This window comes from Lytechinus variegatus, chromosome 15 (assembly GCF_018143015.1).
Source record: "Lytechinus variegatus isolate NC3 chromosome 15, Lvar_3.0, whole genome shotgun sequence".
Taxonomy (NCBI): Eukaryota; Metazoa; Echinodermata; class Echinoidea; order Temnopleuroida; family Toxopneustidae; genus Lytechinus; species Lytechinus variegatus.
In genome coordinates, this window is record NC_054754.1 from 25,895,030 (window position 1) to 25,915,400 (window position 20,371).

Below are 20,371 nucleotides of genomic sequence, written 5' to 3' on the forward strand. Positions count from 1 at the left end.
ACAAATATTTTAAACAAATTATATGAAAATATGCTTAAGTATTATACCTTCATCAAAGAGCTTCCGTAGCGCGTCATAGGTAAGATTCTATAATTCTCGTCATTTTTAATATCATTTCCTTATTTTGTCTATACATAGTGCATACATTTACTTCAAATATTACATTTTCAAAATGTCTGCCCCTTGTTATACTAAATTTTTTCATATAATCATGATAACGTTTGAAGTAGCTTGCTTGTGCGGAATTTTCACCTGAAAATTTGACTGCAAATCCTTATCTTAATCATCCACACTCACTCCATATATCACTCCATTATTTCCTATACACCATTATTTTTATCCCTCGGCGAGTCTTAAATGAAATTGCCTCTTTTTCACCTCTAAAACAGCATCTACATGTACATGTATCTTGAAGCATCGCTCCATCATCCCAAGATTTGTCGACAATACTAATCCCAAACCATGCATTCACAATCACCCGTACATTATTCAAACGCAATTTATTTCCTTTCAATTATTCCGCAGCGACCTTACCCCTCCTCTTTACTTCATGAATACATGTTTCTCATTACCTATCTATCTTTTCAAAGAAAAAAAACATCTTGAATGCGCTTATTTTGATTAGCTTTCCATGAAGTTAAACATGTTAAATTATCATTAAACTCTGAAGAAATAAAAACTTTTTAAAAACGTTGCCAAAAATAGTATTTGTGTATGTTTTTTCTTACGAAAATTCATGACAAGATACGTATATTAGTAAAAATGCCTTAACGGTATTAAGTAAGGCCGATTGACATATCATAAAGATTATTTTTTAGATATCAAATCAAAGAAACAATCTTTTTCTTGGAATTTTAACCTTTATATGAGCAGAATATCAGCTCTGTTGATTGAACGATGTAAAGCGAGGATGTGAAATACTCCCACATTAATAATCAAAATGGAATTCAGGTATCCAAGAAGCTTCATGATTTATTTCAAAGCTTTAATAAAGAAATGGAAATTTTGCATTGGCGTCTAACCCGTCTTAATAACATAATGTGGATCCGTGAGATTGATGGAAGGCTGGCATTCAACTTGGGAAAGCACAATATAATGTGAATCATTTCAAGAAATTATTTATACCTTGTATAATGAACAATGATGAAGTAGTTACAATTTAAAATATAATTTCATTATATTTTTTAAAACACGATGGGGATGGTGAAGAAGGGAGGGAGAAGAGAGATTGGTTGTATTGATGATAGTTGCAGGTGAGAGGGCTCTACACTGTAAAAACTGTGGTGTTAAAACTGACACCAATTGGTGTTAATAGAGGACCACACCCTGAGGTGTTAAAATAACACGCTAGAGATTGAACATAACACCAAAGAGTGTAAATGTAACAACCATAGGTGTTGTAATAACACCTTTAGGTGTAAAACTAACACCACTAATTTAACACCTGTGTAAAATAACTGGTGTGGTCCTCTATGTACACCGGTTAACACCACAGTTTTTGCTGTGTAGGGGCTGAAACTCCAGCCTTCCACCCGTTCACCCCCCCCCCCCCCAAAAAAAAAGGGGGATACAATCATGTCATTGGTGGTATTAACATCGGGACAACGACCAAGTGATCTTAAAATTATTACAGGAACATAATAAAAATTAACATCAACGAATGAATTTAGTGTATGAAAGGGATGTTTCATTCTCTTTTTATATCGCTTGCTCGCTCTGTACCCCACCCCACCAAAATATAAGGTCTGGTAGTGATGGTAGTGACAGATCGACGGTGGTATACAAGATTGCACATGAGACATAAATAATACTGATGGGAATAGCGCCCAGTCAATGAAATGCATATACACTGATCCTGCACTGCAAAAACTCCGGTGTTGATTTAACACCAGCCCTGAATCTATAAATGTCCACACCAGAGAAGTATTGAAACAACACCAGTTTGGAATCAAACCGATGCTGTTTTAATACTAATTGGTGTTGCATGAACACCTATCTGGTGTTAGACCAATACCAAAACCGGTATTGGTTGACACTTCTCTGGTGTGGACATATAGATTCCGGGCTGGTGTTAAATCAACACCGAGTTTTTGCAGTGTGGATATAATGTGCATTCAGTAAATAAAATGAACTTGTTCATGTATGTTTCAAATTCAAACGAAAAAATATATAAATACGTATATACATATATAATATATATATATTGCAAAGTAGCCTCATTGAATATATGCTAACAATTTCGCAACAACCTTGTCGGGTCCCCTATTATCTAAACGAAAATGATAATAGATTTCCTGATAATGAATTTCAAAACAAGTGCACCCCCAAAACCTCTTTATCATCTCGAGGTATTTAACGCAGCCATGCGTGTCGTCATCACTGGGTATCATTACCAGGGAGATTGATGCGCAGTCACACCACAGAAATCGACTCCAAACCGACCGATCGTATATCTTTGGAAATGGTATCGTTGTTGTTTGTTGGGTATAATGGCGACCAGTCATATTTGACTATTACCGCCATCTCGTTACTTAAGTTTTCCTTCTTTCTTTTCATATCTTTTTTTTTCCTTACTCTTTTCTTTCCTTTTCTTTTCCTCAATATTTACTCTCCCATTTTTTAAGTATACTTTTTCCCCCGTGATTTCTTCTTCTTATAATTGTTATCATCCTAAGAAAGACTGCTCTATCTTACATGTTACCCGGATCTTGTCCCTTCTTGGACACAGACCAGACATTGTCCTGTCTCTCCGGTGGAGACAAGGGGGCTCCCTTTGGAATACTCTAATAATCTTGAAACTCGAAAAGACAAATAATAAGAATTGAACAATTGAAGAATCTTTTCCTGCGGAAATGACTTCCGAGTGTTTTCGCATAATGTACATATAATATGTCATTTTTGGCAGATTAAATATGATAAACTTTAAGATGGGTAAATTTACATTTTTGGGAAATAACTCGATAAATTTGATGGGCTGCAGTCAATTTGATTGGTGTGCCTTGACTAACTATGGCGCCACAAAAAGCAACGCCATTTTAATGATCTTCAACTGTTAAAGGGGTTTATATGGGTTTTGAAATGTTACTTCTGAGAAGCATCAACTATTGTATTTTTTAACTGATCCCATCTGGAAGAATTTAGTAAGTTTTTTGGATTGAATTAGTTCTTGTTATAACGTCTTTCTTTTCCTAAATTCAAAGTAAACTCTTGTTATTATTTTTTATAATGATATTTCACCTTCTCTCTCAAGCTTCTCTCAAAGAGAAGTATAATCACTTCCTCTCCGGGAGAAACTATAGTTCTGTGGATGGAATGTTAATCAGAATTATCATGGAAACGGGTATTTTAAAAAAAAACGTAGTTTTGTAAGTTTATTCATGAAAACGTTAGTTATTTCCTGATCTCAAAGTAAATTTGATAGCGTCATCTTGATACCCTTTGGGAGGATCAATGATGATAAAAATGGAGTGCCGGGACTACTCGTAAATCGTGGGAAAATGGGCTTACCGTAGACAATATTGCCACCATAAAAAGAATTTTTTTTTTTCGATTTGGAGTATGACATTATAAGATATTAGAAAATTGGTTTTTACGAGGGATGCATTTAAGTAATTTGATTTAATATTCTATCGCACATATACAAAACATAAAAAGTTACATCTGTATGGTTTCTTAAAAACTCATCGATCATATCCCACGTGTTCAAGATATTAACCTTTCAAAGGATTTAGTGAATTAAGTTATCTAAGTTGATTGGTTCCTCCGAATATCATTCCAAACACTACTAATTTATATCGATTTAAATCACGCCTTTCCTTTAAAGCTGCTGACATTCATAAGCAAATCAGTGATCGCAGACTTAATCAGCGCGTATCATTTCTACAATCTTAATGTGTTTTACGTGCGCTATAAATGCATAATCTGCACCAAGTGACTGTCTTTATACATATACAAATTGTCTGCAGAATATTTCGAATATGCTCACTGCACCCCCCCCCACAACACACACACACAAACACCTTATTTCAAACACCTTATTTCAAGGCTCCTGTTCTGGTGATGAGTATTTCATCTAAAACCCAAACCATTACAATTACAAGAGTATTCATATCTACCGCAGATAAGCACATACAGTAGTTGAAGTACTCATGATGACGATGGCGATGATGGTAGTGTGGTGTGGTGGTGGTTATCATGATGATGATGATGATGGTTGTGGTGGTGATGGTGGGTTGGTGATAATGGTATTGGTGGTGGTGGTGGTGGTGATGGTGGCAGTGAGATGTTGGGTTGGTTTTGATAATGGCAGTGGTGGTGGTGGTGGTGATGATGGTGGTGGTGATGGTAGTGTTTGTGTTTGTGTTGATTGTAGTGGTGGTGGTGGTAATGGTGATGGTGGTAATGTTGGCAATGATGGTATTGATGAGGGTGGTGATGGTGGTAGTGGTGGTGTTGATAGTGGTGATGAAAATTGTGATAATAAGCAAAATGATATTAATCATCGTCATCAACATCAACATCATGTTAATGGTAATAATATGATGATGATAATGAAGATAATGATAACAATAGCAGTGGTAATAATCAATATAATAGTGATGATAATAATGATCGTAGATATACTGATGTTTATGGAATATGACAACGACATCATCAATCATGCAAAAGAGAAGGAAAGACGCTAAATACTTGCTAATGGTAGCATTTTGCCACCACATCTAATCCAAATTTAAACGTGTGAAGTATAACACGAGGTTAAAAAGAATTAACACAATCAAATTCCCCGCAAAGGGGTGGCACAATTCCCCCCCCCCCCCCGAACCGAAATGCTGGCATAACAATGCAACCAAGTATGCCAAGCTTAATATAAGGGATTCCTCAAACTAAGAACAAACTTTTTTGCAATCAGAACTTTCTCAAGATAGCACTGATCTGTTAAATATGTTTTCTTGGCAAATAGTTTTTTTTATCAATTATAATTGAAAGAGACTTTGCAACACCTCGACACTTGAAATCATCCATTTAACGGGATAGGTTTACAAATGAATATACAGTTAAGGGTTATGATGTTCATAAATTTAATGGTCAAGTCCACCTTGGAAAAATGTTGAAAAATGTTGAATCAACGGAAACCAAACTAGCATATCGCTGAAAATTTCATCAAAATCGGCTGTAAAATACGAAAGTTATGACATTTTAAAGTTTTGCTTATTTTTCACAAAACAGTTATATGCATAACTCAGTAACATGCAAATGAGAGAGTCGATGATGTCCATCATTCACTGTTTTTTTTTCTTATAGTTTGAATCATACAATAATTCAATTTTTACCAATTTGACACCAACTTAAAATGAACCATACAATGGTACTGCAATATGTTTAGGGAGGAATAAAACTTTGTTTCACAGGACAATTGGGAGAAAATTAGAATATTTCGTACTTCATATAAATAAATACAAATTAAATAGTAAGTGATGTCATCACTCCCGTCATTTGCATACCGACTAGTATGTGCGCATTATTGTTTTGTGAAATTCAGCGAAAATGAAAAATGTCACAACTTTCTTATTTTATATCCGATTTTGATAAAATTTTCAGTGTTATGCTGTTGGATTTTTCTCTTTTTATTCAAATCAACTTTTTGTTGGAGTTGACTTGTCCTTTAAACTATCAATCGGCACTTTAAGTATGCGTGACATCGCAGACGATATCGATTTCGTAAACTGAGAGGGTTATAAATATTCATCGAAAAATTGAGCGGCATATTCCTTCCACTATCTAGAGATTTGAATTGATTTTCGTAATGGCCTTCTTCAGGATATTGACGTTACACAAGTTATTTCATGATACTCAATTACCTCTAGTGTAACAGGAATAGTCGGGACTGTGTAAAAAATCGTATGTCGTTTGCCGATTTTTTTTTCTTCTAGAAATTGAGAGCGTAAAAACGGAAGCGGAATATACATTCCAGCGTATGAATACCATCATTTCTTCTGTTTTATAATTGTTATATACCTTGGATGTAGGCAATTAAAATCAATAACTTATTTGACTCAAACAGTTACAGTGTGTGAATCGGAACGTCTGAGAAACAAGAAGAGCGGTGGCATTAAAGGAGACAGAGAAGGAAACGAAGCTAACGAAAGACGGGAAATACATAATATACCATTACCTGAGAGAGGGTATGAAAACAAAATAATAAAAGAAAAGACAAAAATTGGAAAAGAATGAAGGGAAGAAAGGATGGTTAAACGGGAGATGGAGAAGTGTGGGACTAGGAGATGTCTTACCTGCATATTTTTTTCCGAATCATGCCATATGTATTTTCGGTGTGTTTTTTCTACCCCCCCCCCCCCCCCCCCCCCCGTTCTTCCACCTTCCTCCGTTCCCTCTAACAGATCGTATACAACCGACCCCGTGCCTTCTTGTTGCTCTCTAGAAAGAGAACTTCATTCAACGAATGAGCATTCCATTCATATTCGATACAAACGAGTCGCAAGGTTAAAGATTGAGTAATTTGAAAAAGCCCTACTAGGCACAAATACATTCATTGCGTTGTCATAGCAACCACCCTTTTGTGATTGTATCACGGATGCCAGACAAAGTCACCGAAAAATCTATGTCCATATTCCTCGCTTCGCTTCGCACAACTAATTTAAAGGTCGAATACAAGTTGGATAATCGACAAATATAATTGCTTGGGGAGAACGTTTTCTACTCTCTCACTGTCTTTATGGTAATAAGTTATGCACATTTTTTAATTAGATAATTGTTGATAATGGGGATAAATCAAGCAGACTCTATTACGCTAGGGACAAAATGAGCGGAAAGACAAATGATTTACATCAGTGTTCCGGCTTGAACAGGCAAGGTAACACGACATTTGGTCCAGCGACAATTGTTCCGAACGTTATTTGGTCTAAGATATAGGGTTAGGGCTAGGATTGCAGTAGGGTTGTATGTTAGGTTTAGGGTTCGGTTTAGGATAGGGTATAGTGTTAAATCCAGGGTTGAAGTTGGTCATTCCGTTAGTGCGTGGAATGTAGAGCGGAGCAATTGTCGCCGGAGCAAATGTCGTGGAACCATGGGCAATTCTAGTGCACAGAGGACACACAGCATTTCCGGTGACATTGTATGCATGAACATTTCGATGGGTGCATGCATTTCACAATTAAGATACATTCCAGGTCTGGTAGCGATCTCAAAATGACTTTTTACAGAATCTAATATAATGACCACCCATCAAGTGTCTGTTTGTATGAATAAAAAATATGCGCCAAAGGATTCTGGAAGAAATTATGTAATTGCTGCCAAATAAGCAAAATAAGCGCGGATTCGGTCACTTCCGTCGGGTCTGTATTCCAGCAATAATAATACACTGTCCCACGTGTGCCTATCTGTGTTGGTGATCTTCAGTGTGAACATTTTTCAGCGTAGATTTCAAAATTTCACAAAGTTCAGTTTATGTAACTGTACCAGATCTAGATCCTCGATGATATACTGACAATTAAGCCTGGTTTTACAGATTTTCTCATGAAATCAGTGTTTGCTGCAACTACTGGCATGTGGGCCAGTGGAATTCGCCAGACTGAGATCATTGAGTTACTACATGTATAGTTCAATTAATATCACTGCAATAATGAACGATGACAAAATGGTAATCTTCAATACGATGCCATACTAACTGTGCAGGTTATGTTAGGGAGAAGAATATTTTAGTTAAATTGTAATACAAAACAACAAAAACACATACACGGGGGGGGGGGGGGTAACAATACTATCTTCGTAGTTGTGCGTGGGTTGAGGTGGTATCTCCACATCCGAATTTCATGACTTTTTTTATTGAGCTCAACATAATGCGACTCTCGGGAAATTCTATCTAAAATATGGGTCCATTAATAGGTCGGCAACTAAATTAGCTTTTGGCTATTCCACCCGTAAATGTGGAACATAATGGTGTTGCCAATTTGACATACCATGATGAAGATTGCCTCCCGTTTAGAATATACTCTCAATGTTTTGGGTGAAAACACGATATCAAAAAGAAGTATGAGGCCTAGTTTTAAAGTAAAAAGAAGGGTCATATTAATTTTCGAACTGGAGATATTTTTCAATACAAAAAATAAAAATACAATAGAAACAAAAGGTCATGATCTGAAATTATTAGAATTTCACGTCGAACGAGACAAACACGGCTATTTGTACTTTGTTGATGTTATTGCATCTTTAAATAGTTTCCATCATTAATATTACATAATCTTTAGGGTAAGTTTGAATTAATGTAGTAAAAGCGAGATGGAAAGCGAATTAGTTAGGTTTACATTTATGAAACATCAATACGTCATTACTATTCAATTCAGTATGTATTTCCAAACTCATTAAAAAAAACAGAATGAGAACAAACTTATATATACACAATAACACAATGAAAATACAAATAACATAAAACAAAGCGAAACGTATCAACATAACATAACTGAAACAAATGGTGATGATGATAAAATTATGGTTGGCACATATTAATAAAAATATAGATGAACAAAATAATGAATGGAAATGGGGCATACATAAAAAGCCTCAAAAAGGCTTTTAAAACGCAACCGTGCATTGACTACGATTGCCATAATTGACCAACATTTTCATTCCGGCACATGTAGAAATATATTTCAATGGACAAAAAATAGACACATGATGTATATTCTGATGGGATAAAATGCCGTAAGAAAAAAAAAGAAATATATTACAGCCTATCATGACTGCGATTACACGGACAGAGCACGTCTGACACGCATTCTACTGGGCACGGGATGCTTAGCGTGACACGCTCCAGCAATTTCATAACAAGTTACGCCAAGACGGCATCAAGGGGCCCCCGTGCATAATTAACTGGAAACGATCATCCCTTACCGACTTAGCACCAAATCGCCAACATGAGCCTGAAAATGGTTAACCCATCCACTCCCTTCATCACTCAAATCGCCTTTGCATTGCCAGCGACGCCAAACTTTGATCAGCAAAGGCTTAACTTGGCAGGATTTTTTTTTCGACGGCACGTACGGAGTCAGACGGTTGAAAGCCAATTGTAAATTCTCTGGGGTTTTATGAGGAAGTAGTATAACCTAAATACGATGTGCATCTGTAAACATGTACGTTTCACCATGGGTAAGGTGAGCAGATAGAGGTAAAACTAGGTGCAGAGTCGCTGAATAAATCACAGTTATGTCAAGGTGTTGAATAATTTAAAGACAAAAAGAAACTTGTCGAATTCACTGGCTATTGCTTCATCGCAGCAGTTTGATAAATTTCTTAGTTGGAATATATATCTGAAAAAATATATAAGGAAAATTCAAACCCTGAGACACTTTAATCATGGCATGTCGTAATATATTGCAATATACTATTTTACTTCTGATTTAAAATGAGTTACATTTCTCGAAGGGTCAGACCTAGCCATATATCTTTGTCACTGTCTAATGCCAGCTATTGTGTCTATAGACCATCTTTTTTTTAGATGCCCCACCCCTATCCCTCTCTCCCCTCCCCTCTCTCTCTCCACACACACACACACACACACACACTCTCTCTCCCTCTTAATCCATTTCTCTCTGCCAACTCTTTCTGTCTCTCCTTCCCCATACCCCTTCTCAAAGCCGTCTAGCTTGATTCTTAATTTTCTTCCCTATAACCATCTTTCGGTTGTATCCTTTATTCTTGGAATGAAAATGAAGATATGAAGTAGTGTTGTTTGTCCACGTCACCCTTACACCTCAGGGTTAGCAAGTTCGCACCTACCAGCTCGCCAGCAGCGAATTTATTGTACCTGCCATAATTTCCATGAATAACTCTATTTAAAAAAAAAGGTCTGAACTATTGACTAAGGTTTATTTCCTGTGTCGATGGAAATGAAATGAGGCATATGTTATTACCATGGCAGCAAAAATATCGATGCAGAGTCAAATATTGGCTTGTCTAACATTTTCCTTTTCATGGAAGGAGTTCTGTAAGATGTGAAAAGGGGAAACAGTTAATTTTTTTGCAATTGGAAAATCGATTTGACATTTAATTGCTTGTGGGGGTTGAAGTCGATAACAAAAAGTGCATATATGCATATTTGAAAACTTCAGCGTACAGGTAACTTTGAAAAGCATTACGTTATATCGTCGTTTTTCTTGCAATGAAATAATGTTAATGTCGAGATTCGTCATGGATTTCACCATATAGTTCATTAATATTGATATTACATTACACTGACAAGTAGTTCTAGTTGTAAATTATAATCAAGATAGATGTAATCAGATTTAGCGTAAAATCGTTCAATAGCCATAACCATACCAAGTTCAATATCAAAATTGTCGCTAACACTCGTCATCTTAACTAATAAAAAATAACATAAATCATCGTCATCATCTTCGACAGCATTGCCGTTATCATTGACATGAAATAAGCATTTTGTTGTTATATTCGAACGAATTGTGAAAATATGCACTCTTAAAATGTTGGGGAACAAGAATTGGTTAAAAAATATTCCAACTCTGGGTAGTTTTCAACCAATACTGTGCATTCTTCGTCTAAAACACACATTATTGGTTTGAAACTACCCAGAATTTGATGAATTTTAACCAATCGTTGTGTGGACAGTATATTGCCCAACATTTATAAGTGTGTGCGTATCAGTAATGGCACACGAATTACAAACATCGAATACAACATAAGGTAACTTCTTCATCATCAACTCCAATATCATCATCATCATCATCACCTATGTTATCATCTCATCGCCATGATCATCATCATCGCCATCTTCATAATCTTTATCTTCGTCACCCTCTTCTTCATCGTCTTCTTATTATTCTTCTTCTTCTACTACTTCTTCTTCTTCACCTTCTTCTTCTTTTTCTTGGAAGCGGCGTGGTGTAGCGGTTCTGACTCTCGCCTTGTAATCAGAGGGTCATGTGTTCGAATCCCACCATGGTCTTGCGCCCTTTGGCAAGGCGTCAATCCACACTTTGCCACTCTCACCCAGGTGCTCATTGGGTACCGGTAGGAAACAACCATCATTGTGGTTGGTTTAGCAAGTGTGCGCCTAGCAGGCTGCTTGAAATGCCATGAATCCAGTCACCGGGTAATATTAATTGTGAAGCGATTTGAACAGTCGTAGCTTGATATAGCGCTATATAAATGCCAATTATTATTATTATTATTTTCTTATCCTCCTTCTTCTTTACCAACATCATCATTATCGTGGCAGCGTCATCACCATTTTCATCATCTCCATCATCCCCCCCCCCCCCCATCATCGCTAGCAATCAAAATCACCTTGGTCATGATTATAATGAACATCATCATTGTCATCACCATCTTCCTCCTGCTCCTCCTCACCATCACAGTTTTCATGACCATTGCAATTTCCATCGTCATGATCATGGTCATCACGACCACCTTCGTCGTGATCATATGATCGTCATCATCATCATCCTCATCGTCATATCCACTGTCATCATTTCATCGTCATCCCCAATCGCCTATTTATCAATGTTTACAGACCGTCATAAAATCACATCTTACCATACCGAATGCCTTCGATTCCGCTCGATGGCGAGAGATAATCACAAATTCAATTTGAACATGTTCACACGCACTCAAGTTCATCACACACGAGAATACACACACACTGACACGATACCAACAATACCTTTTCTCAAAGTACATTTCCTTCACTTGCATCATATATCATATCAATTTTGTTTGTTTATTTATTCTTTTTATTTGGGGGTACTTGTAATGAGCCCTACCGGATGATGGGACCTTGGCTTGTCTCCAAGAAAATTTTAAAATAAGATACTTACCCCCCCTCCCCCTTTGTAGATTTTCAATAAAATCCAAATAAATTAAATCGATTTAAAAACATGATACTGTTATATATAAGAATTGTAGGAGCAATTACATTCATTTATTTATTTCATCTTTAAGGATATTCATAGCCTATAATGATTAGGAATATTCCAGAATGTCTCAGTAAAGCTTTGTTAGGCATGCTATTTAATGAGATTGAATGATCTTTGTTATTTCTGGAATGTACTGAGACAGACATTAGACTGCTAGTGGCAGTGAAAAGGACAATAAGATTAGCTATGTTGTTTACATTGTTAATAACCCTGAGGTCATCCAAGAGTCTTTTAAAATTAGACTTCTGTAGAAATTGACAGAATGTTGTTTTTAAAGACAATTCTAGAAGCTTCCAGAATAATGGAAATTTGAATATATAGTTTCTTCAAGGAGATCGTCATATCAGATCAGAACTCAAAGTTTCACACCAGACTTTATGTCAGAGCATAGTATATTTCCAACTGGAATACAACATTTATCTTCTGTGGAATTATTTGCACGCCATCAATGAACTGTTTGCAGTTACTTTAAGAGAGGAATTCTCCTTTCTCATTGAGATCATCAACCTGTTTAATGAACGCTTTTCAACCCATGGATTGCTGAAATTGACTGCTAATCATCATCAACATCATCTTCACGGACATTTCAACTTGCTACAGTGACTCTTGTTATTCATCGTGCCTCAACATCTGTTTCATCATCGCCATCACTGTGAACTTTAAGGAATTTTCGCCAGCCAACTTGGATTTTATTTGTATTTAACTTTGGATAATAATTAGAACTGACATTTCAAGAGATGTAAGATCAATATTTATTTATGTTTTGTTTTGTGATCCATATATTTCCTGTAATAAAAGAAAATGAAATCAAATTTAAACTTAATTTTCATTGTTATTTGTTGCAGTATCGTAACAATACAAAGATGATCCATATACTGATTAAGCTATTATTATTGCATGAATTATTGCGGATTGAATGATCAGGTCTGTGTTGTGTTTATCCACTATAAATGATACACAGTGTGGTACTTGCACACGGTGACCATGAAAACAATACACATCAAAAACTGTGGTGTTAACCGTGTACATAGAGGACCACACCAGTTATTTTACACCGTGTTAAATTGGTGGTGTTAGTTTTTTATATGGGTGTTATTGCAACTCATTTTGTTTTTACATTTACACTCTTTGGTGTTTTGTTTAATCTCTTGGTGTAATTTTAACACCTCAGGGTGTGGTCCTCTATTAACACCAATTGGTGTCAGTTTTAACACCGCAGTTTTTTCAGTGTAGGAAACGTGGAACGGTTGATTTTAAGAACTTGCCAGAAAGGATATATTTTCACGTATGTATACCCCGACGAAATTTAATGCTTTGTTTTGTTGTTGTTGTTGTTTATTTCTATTCGTCGCAGAATTATCTAACCAGTTGTGCAAACCAACATTATAGAAAGTAAATTAGTAAAATTTTACAGTTCCAATTTTTTTTCCTTGGACACCCGGTATAATTTGTTTCCAATTCAATGATAGTTCTGTGGTTGTACTCGCGTAACGGATTATTTTTTCCATCATTGCGTTTCTAGAGTAACGTCATTTACTATCAGAATACGGTTTGTTTCTGTAATACATATTTGCGTTCGTCATAATTTATATCATTATTCCGCTCTGGTTGCTCGCCGCGTTTTTTTTTTCTCAATAATTTAGATCTATAATGTCAACAACGGATTGCGGGCGTGGATTCCTCTCCTGTCGATGTGTATCTAAAACTAGAAAGTTTGATATGTGAGACTACATGGTCTGCTGCTTACTGCAGTCAATGGGGGGGTTAAAGGTCAAGTCCACCCCCAAAAAAAAAAATTGATTTAAATCAAAAGAGACAAATCAAACCCGGGAATCAAACAAGCACAACACTGCAAATTTCTTCAGAATCGGATGTAAAATAAGGAAGTTTTGATATTTTAAAGTTTCGCTTATATTTCACGAAATAGCTATATGCACTATTCAGTGATATGCAAATGAGGGAGTCAATTACATCCCTCAATCACGTTATTTTTTTTTGTTTTTTATTGTTTTAATTATACAATATATTAATTTTTACATATTTGACAATAAGGACCAACTTGACTGAACCATGAAATGTTACACAATGATAATTCCACAAGTTCAGAGAGAAATAAAACTTTGTTTCACAGGACAGTGAGGGGAGAATTAGAATATTTCATGTTCTATGTGATAAAATACAAAAGAAATATTGAGTGAATGACGTCATCAGTTCCTCATTTGCATACCGACCGGGATGTGCATATAACTGTTTTGTGGAATTAAGCGAAACTAAACAATGTCATTACTTATTTTATTTCCGATTTTGATGAAACCTTCAGTATCATGCTTGTTGGATTTTACTCTTTATTCAAATTAATTTTTGTTGGGGTGAAATTGTCCTTTAAGCCTTACTGGCAACGATCACGGTACGGAGTGATTTGCGCAGATAGCACGGCTGCTGATTAATTTTTCAATGGTCTATTATTTTCTCATAATAATTGTGCCAATCATTATGATCTTATTCCGTTTGTTTCTGGCAGTACACTATCCAAAAAGTATTGCCGATTTTGAAACAAAGTAATCATTTGTTAATGTCGGAGCAAAAATTAGGAATCACAAACTCGCGTTCGCGGGTGTGCGCAACTCCCCCCACCCCCCCGAATAAGTAAAGATCCCACAATAGAAAATCGTCAATTGTTCAGGGAGTTGAAAATATTATTTTTCTTTCCTTGTCAATTTTTCGATGTTTCATGTCGACAAACTCTACCTCCGTGGCAGACCTATTTTGTCGAAGAGACCAAAATTTTTGACAAATGGGATTATTTTCCAAAAACTTGCAGGGCTATTGATATTTAGATTATTGCTGACTTGAAATATGTATCATATACACTCTAAAAAAATGAAGTGCTAATTTAGCTCTTAAAGAGCGTGTATAGTGACTGCACTTCGGAGTGCTGATTTGTCTAGTTCAAATTACAAATCAGCACTCCGAAGTGCAGTCACTATACACGCTCTTTAAGAGCAAAATTAGCACTTCATTTTTTAGAGTGTATAGTTTGAGATAATTACTTGACAGAAAGACTCCCATGGAGTCTCTTCATTCTGACGCCATATTACAGAATGATGCTGACATTAAGTTGGGTCAAGGAAGTCGAAAGCCACTTCATCCAATTTTCAAACTAATGATGATGAAAAAGTATTTTCGTGTTACTTTAGACTTCATTAAAAATCGACTGGAGAGTGTTTCAAAAAAAGGATATATTCGAAGTGTTATCTTATCCAGCAAGTCCTCCTTTATCCGAGAGTTACCATAGAAACAGAACTTCTCAGCCAATCAAAATCAAGAAAAATGTCAAACCGACAACTTGTCGGACAAAAATATTGAGGAATGCTCCCCGGACTTGAATTAAAAACTGATTAGTATAGGCCTATTGTTTTGGTTTGTTTGTTTGTATGTTTGTAAGTTTGTTTGTTTTTGCTTTCTCAATGCATCGACAACAAAATTTCCATTCTCGCAACAGCCTTTCTTTTTCCCTGTCCATCTGTCTTTCTCCCTCTGTGTTTGTTTCTGTTCATCTGTTTAATTCACCAACCACCCGACCCCCCCCCCCCCGTCTCTCTCTCTCCCCGTCTCTTTATCTTTCGTTCTTTCAACATTGTTCTTGTTTTGTTTAATTCGTGGTGTTATTTCCCAATGTGATCGCATTGAAAAGGGCTTTTTTTTATTTTATTAATCTCCCTCTCTCTCGCTCCTTCTTCTGCAATGTGCGTCATTATTTTACGAGAAATATTCTCCATCTAAATCCTATAACGATCCATCTTTAAACAATCCCATAGGGAGTCAATGGAATAATGAGTTATCCCGCCTCGGGCAGAACTAGAAGACAAGCAATACAACTTCAAGATAAATTGTCTAGTTTAAAAGTCAACCATATTTATAAAACATCCCGTGTATGCAAAGTGAAAGAAAGGGGAGAGCTGATAAAAAAAGGAAAGGGGACAAATACGTAGGTACTAGGCTTATATACTCCCCAGGGATTGTACAACACTCGCCATGATTAGGCGTACAAGAAGATAGCGTCGATCAATATTCACAACCGATGAGATTGGAATGGAAGAGAAGAATGAATATCAATACAGAACAACTTGCCTATTTCTTGTACAAAAAGAAATAAAGTGGTACGCATAAGAAGGCACTCGAGATAGTAGCCCGTAAGGGCATTTTCACGGTAACTGACGTTACACGGCACAATTTTACACACTTTTCATTCTGTGTATGATTATCTCTTATACAACAAATGATGTGTTTGCTTTTTTAGAGATAATGTGATATCTTGTATTAATAAGGTCAACATTCACTTCACTCGCATCTTTTAAAAAGTTTGTTCCTTCCGCCAAATCTGTATATTTGATTTACACAGAAATGTGTTAAGGGGATATTTCCTGGTTTCCAAAATGTTGGGCCAATTACGCCAGTGATCATTATGACCAAACAAAATGTGATACAATCGGGCTAGCAAGTCCCGTACACTCGGTTCTGTGTTCGGTATTGAGTACATTATTAAAGAACACTTCCCACACTTTGAGACAATTCCCTTCACATTCCATTATAAGACCAAAACTAAACCTTGTATTTCAGTTTTAAATCTAAAGAAAATCTCAATAAATCTCTCCGTATATGCACCCACATGGCAGTAGTTACTTCCACATTTTTCACAATTTTGTTCTTTTTCACATTGAAAAATGCAGTGTTTAATTTCTATTATAAGAAATGGATAATGTAAAATCAATGCATGCATTTCATTGACTGTATCTTATTGCCATCAGTATCATAAATGTATTATATTTATGTTCGATGTTATTAATTCATTCGTATGTTATTTTATTCTATTACTTTTTTATATAATGGAGTAACTTGCTCGACAAGTGGAAGTTCCTTGATGTTCTGCAGGTTTGTTAACCTTTGTATATTTTATATTGCAACTTCTGACAAATGATAATATATTAAGATTGATTGTATTCATTAACTGACTGGAATCTTTTGTGCAGCCGCGCACGTGCGGTGCGCCAAGTGTAGACCCACAAAGTGAGACCGCACACCACTAAAGGGTTCCGGTCGTATCGGGGAGTTCCCCCCGACCGGTACCTAAAATGACGTCATTCATGGAAATAAATCCATATAAAGTCAATCAATTGATGGATTGATTGATTGATTTTCTCAGGAAGAAAACGCTAAAGAATATGTACATTCAAACAATAAAAACACAATAACTGAATCAATATTAATACTGAATAGGTTTATGAATTTAAAACTATAAAATTTATGTTGTAAGAGAAATATGGGAAAAAAGCTTGAAAGGGGTTATCCAATTTAATCAATAATGCACATCTGAGAACTTTTTTGTCACATGAAAACAAAATGGGTCTATTACTGTTTCAGATAAGTCCCAGAGTATTTTTGGTTTAAGACCCCCTACCAAGAAAAAATAGCAGAAAAACAAAGCATCATATTCTCAGAAAAAAAGTATAATGATGGCTTAATAGCAAAGGTATGAATTATTTCATTATCAACACTTTTTTAGTGATTTTATCAATTCTCATTTTTAACACATAAGCCTTCTGGAGAATGGTGCGTTGCCTTAACGTGGTACCCATAAGCACGAGCACGTGGTCATGGGGTATCACGGGCCTAAAACATTTCCATTATAGACTCGTGTATTAAAGTGGCACTTGACAAAAATCTTTTTTTTTTAAGGATAAAATTCGGGGGTCAGATGTTTACCACCAGAGGATAGGATATCTATCTGGCAATTCATGTCTGACCAGAAAATGGTCCCTCGACCGGCTCATTTTAAAGATAAATCAGCTTTTATAAAGACAACTCCTGATGGATCAAATTCATCACCTGAAACGGTAAAATATCTCTAATCCTTCCGCCGGGCAAATATAGTTCCAAACTTGATGATATTACTTCCCAATTTGGAAAAATGAAGTTCAGTAGTTACCCTCCATAAAATCAGTGTTAGATGGACAATTATATTCATACACTTTGTCAATTAGATATATCAAAATAAACAAATTGAGAATGGGCTGGCTCGAATGAATATCTTTTGCATTTCCATTGTTAAAAGGCCCGTGCGATCAAGAGGAATGACCGTTTTCATGAGAATCTCATGACAACAGTTGGTAAACGCCATCACAGCATCCATCTCGTATATATCAATATCATTTCACAAGGATGCTGCACTTTCGAGTAGAAGGATGGGGTCTTTCATCAAACCGTAAATATATGGCTGTACCCTCCACTAACAAAGATAAGTACATTGACATACGGCTCATCTCCCTTTTAAATCGATGTAATATATTAGAGAAAAGGGGCAAGTGCCCCAGTTTGGATTACTCGCGAGGTCTTTTTCGTTTCGCGCCATCGCCGCTTCTGCCACTGCATGACTGCAAGAAAATGTCCACTTGCGATGGAATCATTGTTTTGTGACAAATGTAGATTCAGGTTCACAATAAAAAATGTAGTGTTTTTTATTGGGAGATCCGGATTATCCATTAAGTCCTAGAAACTATTAACAGGCAATGTATTCTCAAACAATTATCAGGTACACAGTCAATGAATGCATATCAAATGAAGAACAAGGTTTACACGATATATAGAGGGTTTTTTAATATGGAAGATCCGAGTTGTCCATAAATGCCTAGAAACTATTTATTAAAAGGCAATGAATTTTTAAACAGTTTATCAGGTACAAAGTCAATGATTGCATATCAAAATAATGAAGAATAAGGTTCACAAGAAACATAGTGTTTTTTTTAGTGGAAGTTCCGAGTTGTCCATAAAGGCCTAGAAACTATTTATCAACACGCAATGAATACTCAAACATGTTATCAGGTACAAAATCAATGAATGCAAGAATAAGGTTTACAAGAAATATAGTGTTAAAAAATAATGGGAGATCCGAGTTGTCCATAATAGCCTAGGAACTAAGAGGCAATGAATTCGCAAACAGTTTATAAGGTCCAAATTTAATGAATGCATATCAAATGAAGAATGTTCTTATAAGCTGAGGAGAAGCAATTGAAGCGTTTTACCATTGTTGTTTATACTCTGCGGAAGCAGGTAGAAAAATTATACCCTTTTGCAGAAAATGTACATTTGATTATAACTTCCATTGATGGAAACATGTAAGCATTGGTATTGATTGGTTGCATATATATAGTAAACTTAAGTGTTGACTATCGTTACCATGGTAGCTAATGTTTACCATTAGCTATAGACCTACCATTAAAAAATTTAATATCTATTTTCATCAGTGGGCCCTAAATACACTTGCATGCACGCACAGCATTAAGCAAGTTAACACGCATGGTCAAAGCAAATTCTACTTTATAGTGACGTAATTGGTGGACAACTATGGGAGCAGAAAATGGCTTCCGGGGTGAAAATTTAGCAAAAATTTGATCAAAAAAAAATAATTTCAAGGATATGAATTTTAATCTAATCCAAGTAGACACAAGGGTTCAGTCGAATAGCGGGAAAAGTTTTAATCCTAGTGATTAATCTTCAATGATTAAAATTCAGTTCGAGATTTAAAATAGGTTTCGAAAGATTCTAATTATCAAAACAAAGATTTGGAGACACGAGTATTCAACGAAGAAAACAAAAGTTGTAAAGCAATTGGGAAGACACCTGGAAACTTCAAAACCCTCAAAAATTCTTTAAAAATGAAAATATAGACACATTGCGACAATGTCATGTGTGTTTTACACTTAAAAACCTCTACTTTTTGTTCATCCAAATTCATTATGAAACAAGAAATTTGACGTGTCCAAAGGACACAGATGCACCCGCTTAACGCGATCAGAAATTCATTCAATATGATTAAACTTAATATCGTACAGAAACCAATGTTCATATATACAGTGCGTATAAAAAACGGGACAAATTTGAAAAGTCTATAATTTTTTTATTATAATGTATATATTTTGGTGTAAATAGGTGCTCTGATGTCATATCTTTCGAATGCCATTAAAAAATTTTGATTCGTTCATGCTTAAGCGAACACGGAATGTTTTTGTCTGGGGTTATAAATTAGTACAACATGATTATATATCTCGTTAAAGTTTAACAGGCAATGCGAGCACTAGGAACAACGAAGACATAGGCCCTAATCAAATTATGTTTCATAAAGTTGTGAAAAAAGTGTATCTTATGTAATGTAACATGATTATTATGTAATATAACATCATGATGAACAATAATTTCTTCTTTCCCATTACGTTTCTCTTCCTCTCTCCCTCTTTTTCTCCTTTTCCCCGTTTTTTTTTTTTTTGGTCAGCCGATAGGGAGGGGGGCACGTGCCCCCATGCCCCGCCTCCCGTAGTTACGCCACTGACTTTCAATATACTTCCTCGCACTTCGAGTTATTATTGTTTCAT